Source organism: Nicotiana sylvestris, unplaced genomic scaffold, assembly GCF_000393655.2.
Source record: "Nicotiana sylvestris unplaced genomic scaffold, ASM39365v2 Un00001, whole genome shotgun sequence".
NCBI lineage: Eukaryota > Viridiplantae > Streptophyta > Magnoliopsida > Solanales > Solanaceae > Nicotiana > Nicotiana sylvestris.
Window position 1 is genome coordinate 1,039,117 of NW_027184337.1, and position 10,022 is coordinate 1,049,138.

The window sequence follows — 10,022 nt, forward strand, 5'->3', positions numbered from 1 at the left end:
TGATTTTCTTTCCTTTTTTTTTATTTTATTATTATTATTTCATATTTGATTTTCATTGATTCCAAGAGAGGGTAGGAAAGAAACAAATATGGCTCAAAAGGGAAAGCAAAGGGTATAGTGTTTGGATAGCAGAATAAATTGCCTTTGTCATTCCAATCTTCAAAATAATGCTAAATACAAACATTCAAAAGTTATGCATAATATCTTTTTACCGCATCAGAATTGATCACCATGTCTATGCATTTGCCTTCAATATCTGTTAAGCATAGTGCACCATTCGATAATACTCTGGTCACAATGAATGGTCCTTGCCAATTCGGGGAAAATTTGCCTTTTGCCTCAACCTGATGTGGAAGAATACGTTTCAGCACATGTTGACCCACTTCAAACTTCCGTGGACGCACCTTTTTGTTGTATGCTCTTGCTATTCTTCTTTGATACAATTGACCATGACATACTGCGGCCAATCGTTTTTCATCAATCAAGTTTAACTGTTCCAGACGGGTTTTGACCCATTCATCATCATCAATCTTTGCTTCGGCGATGATCCGAAGGGAAGGAATCTCAACTTCTGCAGGAATTACTGCTTCAGTGCCATATACCAACAAATAAGGAGTTGCTCCTACTGAAGTGCGAACAGTAGTGCGATATCCCAATAATGCAAATGGTAATTTTTCATGCCATTGTCTTGAACCTTCTACCATTTTCCGAAGTATCTTCTTTATGTTTTTGTTGGCTGCCTCGACTGCTCCATTCGCCTTGGGCCGATATGGGGTAGAGTTGCGATGTGTAATCTTAAACTGTTGACATACTTCCTTCATTAAGTTACTGTTAAGATTAGCACCGTTATCTGTGATGATCACCTTTGGGATTCCGAATCGACATATGATATTTGAGTGGACAAAATCGACCACAGCTTTCTTGGTCACTGATTTGAATGTTTTGGCCTCAACCCATTTGGTAAAATAATCAATGGCTACCAGAATGAACCTGTGCCCATTGGATGCTGCCGGCTCAATTGGTCCAATCACATCCATGCCCCAGGCAACGAAGGGCCATGGTGCCGACATTGTGTGCAACTCGGATGGTGGAGAATGAATCAAATCTCCGTGTATCTGGCATTGATGACACTTGCGCACAAAACTGATACAATCTCGCTCCATGGTAAGCCAATAGTAACCAGCTCGGAGGATTTTCTTTGCCAACACATATCCACTCATGTGGGGTCCGCAAACTCCTGAATGTACTTCAGACATGACAGTTGTAGCTTGTCTGGCATCTATGCATCTTAATAATCCAAGATCTGGTGTTCTTTTATACAAAACTCCTCCGCTTAAGAAGAATCCATTTGCCAATCGCCTAATGGTCCTCTTTTGATCTCCTGTGGCTTGTGCGGGATATATCCCCATCCTGATATACTCCTTGATGTCGTGGAACCATGGTTCACCATCAAATTCTTCTTCAACCATATTGCAATAAGCGTGCTGATCGTGGACTTGAATATGTATTGGATCTACATAAGCTTTGTCCGGATGGTGCAACATTGATGCCAAGGTAGCCAATGCATCAGCGACCTCATTATGGATCCTTGGAATATGCCGGAACTCCACTGATTGAAACCGCTGACAAAGATCATGTAGACATTGTCGGTATGGTATGAGCTTCAAGTCTCGGGTTTCCCATTCTCCTTGAATTTGAATGTACCAGAAGATCCGAATCTCCCATGACTAAGATTTCTTGGATACCCATGTCTGCGGCTAGCCTTAACCCCATAATACAAGCTTCATATTCAGCCATATTATTGGTGCAATAAAATCGCAGTTGAGCCGTAACAGGATAGTGATGCCCTGTTTCAGAAATGATTACAGCTCCTATTCCGACTCCTTTCATGTTAGAAGCCCCATCGAAGAAAAGTTTCCAGCCAGTTTTTTCAATTTGCTCCATCTCATCGATATGCATTATTTCTTCATCGGGAAAATAGGTTTTCAATGGCTCGTATTCCTCATGACCGGGTTTTCGGCTAAATGATCGGCCAGTGCTTGGGCTTTCATTGCAGTCCGAGTCACATAGATGATGTCAAATTCTGTGAGCAATATCTGCCACTTTGCAAGTCTTCCCGTTGGCATAGGCTTTTGAAAAATATATTTCAACGGATCCAAATGCGAAATGAGGTAAGTAGTGTAGGAAGATAAATAGTGTTTCAACTTCTGAGCTACCCATGTTCAGGGCGCAACATGTCTTCTCCAGATGAGTATACTTAACCTCATAAGCTGTGAATTTCTTGCTAAGGTAGTAGATGGCCTGTTCTTTTCTGCCAGTGAGGTCATGTTGCCCCAATACACAACCAAATGAATTTTCCAAGACCGTCAAGTAAAGAATCAGAGGTCTTCCTGGCTCTGGCGGGACCAACACGGGTGGGTTTGACAGGTATCCTTTTATCTTATCAAACGCCTCCTGACACTCGTCGGTCCATTCGACCGCAACATCCTTTTCAACAATTTGAAAATAGGCTCACAGGTTGTCGTAAGCTAAGCAATAAACCTGCTGATGTAATTCAACCTTCCCAACAAACTCATTACTTCAGTTTTGTTCCTTGGAGGTGGCAATTCTTGGATGGCTTTGATTTTTTATGGGTCTAGCTCGATGCCTTGCCGACTGACTATGAATCCCAGGAATTTTCCAGATGGAACTCCAAATGCGCATTTGGCAGGCTTAAGCTTGAGGTTGTACCTGCGAAGTCTTAAGAAGAATTTCCTCAAATCCCCAACGTGGTCGGCCTGATGTTTTGATTTTATGATTACATCGTCCACGTATACCTCAATCTTCTTGTGTATCATATCATGAAACACTGTGGTCATCGCTCTCATGTAGGTTGCTCCGGCCTTCTTCAAACCGAATGGCATTACCCGGTAGAAATAAGTTCCCCATGGTGTGATGAATGCCGTCTTTTCTGCATCTTCTTCATCCATTAGAATTTGATGATACCCGGCATAACAATCCATGAAAGATCCTATATCATGCTTGGCACAATTATCGATCAAAATATGGATATTGGGTAATGGGAAATTATCCTTCGGACTTGCTTTGTTGAGATTGCGGTAGTCGACGCATACTCTAATTTTGCCGTCTTTCTTTGGCACAGGAACGATATTAGCTAACCAAACAGGATATCGAGTGACTCGAATGACCTTTGCTTCCAACTGTTTGGTGATTTCTTCCTTAATTCTCACACTCATATCAGGCTTGAATTTTCTCAGCCTCTGCTTGACAGGAGGCACCGTTGGATCGGTGGGCAATTTGTGAACCACTAAATCAGTGCTCAGGCCCGGCATGTCGTGATATGACCATGCAAAAACATCTTTGAATTCTATGAGTGCTTTAATTAACTCTTTCGGATCTTTGGTTCGAGATGGACACTTATTTTAGTTTCCCGGATATTACTCGTGTCCCCTATATTGATGTCCTCGGTATCACTCAAGTTAGGTTTGGTTTTTTCCTCAAAGTGAATTAACTCTTTACTAATCTCTTCAAAAACCTCATCTTCATCATATTCTGATTCATAATCACAATATATTTCTTGAATTAATATTTCGGAACCAGATTGGTTTTTAAGACTGGGCTGAGGATTCCTCATGCATGCCATATCACTAGAGCCAGCGTAAAAAGAACTGTACAGAAAAAGAAGAAAGGGAAAAAGAAAACTATCAGGAATGATAATGAAAAAGGAAACTGTATTTTATTGGATGATGAAAGATAACAAGGTTTGCACACTTCAAACAAACTGTAAGATAAGCATTGGGATTACAACCCTGAGGTAACCCAAACAAACTGAAAGAAAATCAAAATAAACTACCAAGACTCCTTTCGAATGGGGAGAGGAGTGGCTTTCCAATTATTAAGCTTTGTTTCTGGCCCAACGAATTGAACTTCTGCGTTGCTACACCCTTCCCCGCTTTCCAACATATTCACGTCATTAAACAATTTCTCGAATCTTTCAATTAATTCCTCCTCAAGATTGACCCAGGATTTAGGAATTGTTGTTATCAGGCGATTTTTAGCACCGGTCTTGATAAAAGACTTTGACAGATGTGAGACTGGTTTTGGAAGAACCCATGCCTTGTGTTTCAGCTTTCTAGCCTTTTTCACATCGGTGATACTGGGTATAAATCCCAAACCAAATGTTTCCCAGTTCTCGGGGAGAGATACTGGTTGTATAATTCCTTGCAAAGATGAGCCCAGACCTTTGCCGGGTATAAAACCATTGTTTAACATTTCATAGGCTACCATGACTAATGCAGAGGTTATATTTGGATTCGGAAGGTACTTTCCCTCTGGAATTTTCTCTACTGATACTGTATCGGATACTTGGTATACCAATGGTCCCTGGTCGTTTTCTATTCCCTCGACCGGTACAATGGCACTGCTGTGAGCATTTAAACTTTCTTCCCCATGCACAACTATTTCTTGATGATCCCATTCAAACTTGACCGCCTGGTGCAGTGTTGACGGGACTGCTTTAGCAGCATGGATCCATGGTCGACCCAACAACAAATTATAAGAAACAGTTATGTCCAGTACTTGAAACTCCATTATGAATTCAACTGGCCCTATTGTCAGTTCCAACACTATGTCGCCAAATGAATTTCTGCTTCCACCGTCAAACCCCCGTACGCAAATACTATTCTTCTGTATCCTCTCCTCTTTGATTTTCAATTTGCTTAAAGTGGAAAGAGGGCAGATGTTTGCACTTGACCCGTTGTCAACCAATACCCGGGTTACTACGGAGTTTTCACATTTCACGGTGAGGTAAAAAGCTCTGTTGTGCTCAGTACCTTCCACAGGCAATTCATCATCAGAAAATGTAATTCTTTTTGCCTCAAAGATTTTGTTGGCTATTATTCCCAAATGATTTACAGATATTTTTTCAGGAACATGAGCCTCATTCAGGATTTTCATCAAAGCCAGACGGTGCTCCTCTGAATGGATCAGTAATGACAACAATGAAATTTGAGCGGGTTTCTTCTTCAATTGATCCACAACAGAATATTCATGGAGTTTCATTTTTCTTAATAACTCTTCCGCTTCTTCTTCCGTCACAGCTCTCTTTTTTGGTGTTGGATTATTTTTAGTTTTTCTTAACTCTTCGGGAGTAAAACATCTTCCCGAACGAGTCAAGCCTTGCACCTCACAGACTTCTTCCTTAACTTCTTTTCCTTTGTACATTACAGTCACCCGTTCATAGTTCCATGGAATGGCTTTGTTGTTGATCACTGGTAGCTGGGTTGCAGGTTTGATAATAACCCGATCTATACGGGCTCCTTCCACGACTACAATGGGTTTACTGGCAACCCCTTGTACTATCACTTTCAACCTTTCTTGCTTTGTGGCAACTTTGCTCGAAGACCCCTTCTCGTCTACCACAGATGATTCATCACCATTTTTGTTCTGCTTAGGTACCGGCTTCTCCTCTGTTAACTGCTTATCTGGATTGGCTTCATGATACCTGATCATCATGACAGTTTGTGACGGCTTCGTTGTCTCTCCATCAGCTTGTATGATTTCTATCATATTGGCCTCCTGATGGGCTGGCATTGGATTTCTATTGATATTGGGAGCTTCGGGGTTTTGAACCTCGATATTATTAGTATCAATCAGCTCTTGTATTGCATTTTTTAAATGCCAGCATACTCCTTGACATGGCCTGGTGTACCGGAACAATATTAACAGCTAATGGTGTAGTCCAGATTCTTTGGAGGAGGATTGGGTAGCTTGGATTGTATTGGTCTTAGCATGTCCAGCTGTCTCAGCCTGTGGAACAGACTAGTGTAAGACTCTCCCAATGGAGTGTAGGTTTTCTTTTTTTGTTCCCTTTCTCCTCTGAATGCGGGCCTAGGCCTGAAACCTGGTCCGGGATAGGCTCGTGGGTAAGTACCTGGTATGGCAGGAGCATGCCAATTAGCGTGAACAGGTGGCTGATTGTATGCTTGTGCATGGTTAATGGAAAAATGAGGCTCTGAAGGGTGATAGTAGTGTTGGGATGAATCGTGGTGGTAAGTTGATTGGCGAGGTCGTTGTTGATTATAGTAAGGCGGTGAACCTCTGGGTCCCGACCAAATTCCTGAATCAACTACCGCTGCTTCCTTTCTCTTCTTTCTTCCGATTCCTCCTACCCCGCCTTGAATAGCTTGAGTAGTTGCCTTAATTGCTGAATATCTCATAATTTTATTTATCTTGAGGCCTTCGTCCACCATACCTCCCATCTTCACTACTTCGTTGAATGATTTCCCTACCGCTGAAACCAAATGGGCATAGTAAGTTGGTTCCAAGGCTTGGAGGAAGTAGTCTACCATTTCACTCTCCTTCATAGGAGGATCCACTCTTGCTGCCTGTTCTCTCCACCGGAAGCCATACTCTCTGAAACTTTCATTGTGTTTCTTCTCAAATTTTGTCAAAGATAGTCGATCTGGGATGATTTCCAGATTGTATTGGAAATGGTATGCGAATGCCTGTGCCAGGTCATCCCAGGTGTACCATCTCCCATGGTCCTGGCGTGTATACCACTCCAAAGCTGATCCGCTTAAACTTTGACTTAAGTAAGCCATCAATAATTTGTCCTTTCCCCCATCTCCTCGCATCTTGCTGCAGAAACCCCTTAAGTGGGCTACTGGGTCGTCGTGTCCATTGTATAGGTCAAATTTAGGCATCTTGAAGCCAACTGGTAATTGTACATTTGGGAACAAACACAAATCCTTGTATTCTACATTGACTTGCCCACCTAACCCTCACATATCTCGGAACGATTGTTCTAGACTTTTGACCTTCCTGAACATCTCTTCTTGTTCAACATTTTTGGCTGGCTTATCACTTTCGGTTGGGAGGTCAAAATGAGGAGTAGTTGAATGGATTTCGGAGGCCTTGAAGGTGGGCTCCGGGGGTTAATATTGATTGTCCTGGCTCTGGAATATGGGCTCACAGGAAGATTTGTGGAATGTAGCCGGGGGAGGTGCTACGAAAACAGGAGTCACAGGTGGAGGAAAGTATGGAACTAGTTTCGGAGGTGGAGACTACGGTGTCTGAGAGGTGGTGCCTCGGTAGTGCTGGTAAATGGGGAAATTTGGGGATAATTCAGTGGTAATATTATCCTGAGTTTGGGTCATTGATGGAGCAGGGTTAGTTAGGTAAGATGGGGGTAACTGTCCTGTAGACCAGGCATAATGATAATATGCCAGTATACTCTTTAGAGAAACTAACTAGAAATGAATTCTGGAAATGAACAAACTTGTTAGTTTTGAGAGTTTAACACATATATAATTACACGTTGAGATGCAATGCTACTAGACAAGTAACCCCTTTCTATTATGCATTTGCTCGGCTGCTTGTGTCGTCCCAGCTTTCTTGAAATTTTTATTGTTACTCACTTTTATTTTATTTTTTATATATCTTTTATTGTGGTGGTCGAATCTTATAAAGATTGCCTACGTATCATGCCCCCGCATGAATCAGACCTTGCGTAGTTCGGACATGAGGCAAACACTTTTATTCATTATACAAAGATGAACAGACATTACATTTGAAAACTTTATAATAAAATGGTTTAAAACACGCATACTTAAATCAAAATAAAAGATACAACTCTTAACATTTCACAACATGCCCCACTTTCCACTTTTGTTGTCAATCATTAGATTATCTGCTCAATGTGGGGCTTGACCTGGATGACCTCCCAGCGTACGATACATTCTTTCCAACTCTATTGCTAGATGACGGGCAAAAGTGGGTGCATGCTCTGTAAACCTTTCATAATCCATTCCTTGGCAGTTTACATAACTTTGAGAGGTGTAGACTGCCAGGTCGTGGATTTGTGTCCTGAAATCTTGGAGACGTTGGCCTTGATTCTGCAATTGCTGCTGGCGAGTGGTGGCTATATCTCTGACACGGTCTTCACGTTCTAGAGCTGACTCTAATAGAGCTCGGAGCCTGGCTTGCTCTAATCTTGCCTGCGCTCTTTCTCTGTCGATGTCCGCTTGTTGATGCTCTCTGTTGTATCTTCTTGCCTCTTCTAGTTGTGCACGAAGTTGGTCTTCTGATCGTATCCAATGGTATTTTTCCTTCTTGAATTGTGCCCTGTCTTCTTCGGATTGCCTATCTCGGCGTTCCTTATTAGATCTGGCTTCTTCGTTTAATTGTTGGATTCTTTCTTTTGCTTTGCTCAACGCCCTTTCGTTTGCAGCAAGAATGGAATCATAATCTTGCATTCTTTCAAAAAGATTGGCGATGGTTTTTTGATCCTTCCAACTCCTCATTGGCGTTTCAGAAGCCTTTTTCATTTTCTGAAATCGAGCATAAAGATTTTCATTCTCACAAGCTAGACTCTTCTTCTCGCCTTCAGCTTCTTGTGCTTGCAAATCTTTCTCCAGACTGAGGCTCCTCAGATTTTCCTTTAGGGCATGGATAGTTGCTTTGTACCCTTTTTCCTTTTCTCCCCAGATTAACCGCTCTTGGATTTTATCATTAAAGTTTTGAATATGGGGTCTTTTTGTTGGCCTTCTTAGCTCAGGTTCTGGTACATCATCCACGCGAGACCGTTTCTCAAACCACCTTGCATATCCAGGATTTATCTCACCCTTTGTAGTGTCTGGGACTTGAGTATCACTTTTCAAGTATCGACATCCATTCCACATCTGCTGAATTAGAGCCTCAGGAATAGTGGCTTCCGGGTGTAATTCGATTACTTGCATACTCAAATCTTCATCATCAGGAACTACTTGGTATCTCCCTAGTTGTCTTAGGACTCTTAGTGGCACATATGGATGGATGCTTCTCAATCCCAATAGTAGAAAATAACTATTTGAGGTTGACATGTGTATCACTTCCTTCATCGGGAGCCATCCCAAAGTCCACTCAATTTGATTTGCCGTTAAATCCCTTAGATGAGATACCCATGCTTCTATCCCTTCTAGGGACTTATAATCTTTTGTTCTTTCCTCATAATTCTCGATGCAATTATCATTGCTTGGCCCATACTGTATGATCTTGGGCTGTTCTTGGAGATGTTCAATCACCCACATTTGCAACAAAATTTTGCATCCTTCGAAGACTTTTGCTCCTGATTTACATAAAGTCAATGCCCGATAAATGTCTGAGAGAATGATTGGGACAAGGGTGTGATTTTCCTTGGTGGTGAGGATTTGCACAACTTTTGCGGTGCGAATATCAATTGTTCGCTCTTTGTTTGGGAAGACCATGATTCCTAGAAAAGCCACCATGAAGGCAAAGCGGCGGTGAATCTGCCAAGTGTCTTTGTTTTGCTTGTTAGTAAGGCCTTTCTCATGAATTTCGAATCCATCTGACTTTCCGAACCTTGAATATAAGAAGTTGAAAGAACAACATCCGTTGATGACATTGCTTTTCCTGATTTGATTATTGATGTTCAGAAGACCGAAGAATCGATGTACCGAGGGAGCCTTTGTGAATATCAGGCTTTGATTTCTTAGACTTCCGTCAAAACCAGCATATCCAGCTATCTCCTCTAATGTAGGAGTAAGCTCGAAGTCAGAGAAACGAAAGACATTGTGAACAGGGTCCCAAAAAGTTACTAACGCCGCAATCAGATCATCACGGGGTTTAACTTTCATAATATCCGTGAGATTTCCCAAATGCTTGACGACCCATTTTTGACCATCTTCGCCTAATTCATACCACCACATTTGAAGCTGAAATAGAAACTCTTCTGTATTCGTGGATGGGGGGTTTTGTGTGGTGCTCATTTTGTATCTGAAATTTAATTTTAATAAAGTCAAGACTCATTTTGAAAATATACACTAAAAAAATCATTTTCAATTTTTTATTTATTAAACACCTTTATTTCAAGATTTAAAACTATTTTTGGGAATTTTTAAAACAACCCATTTTATTCCTCGGTTCTCACAATGATTTCAATTAAGCTGGTCAACAAGTACGTTCGAGGCAAATGAATGCATAGGTAGCAAGTAGGATGCATCAGGATGGTCTTTTTATTTTGG

At 41.5% G+C, this 10,022-nt stretch overlaps 1 pseudogene; it reads right to left on the reverse strand.

The window, feature by feature from the left end:
- Window positions 1–203: 203 nt before the first annotated feature.
- On the reverse strand, window positions 204–5,592 carry LOC138884606 (uncharacterized; annotated as a pseudogene).
- Between the last annotated feature and the right edge of the window lie 4,430 nt (window positions 5,593–10,022).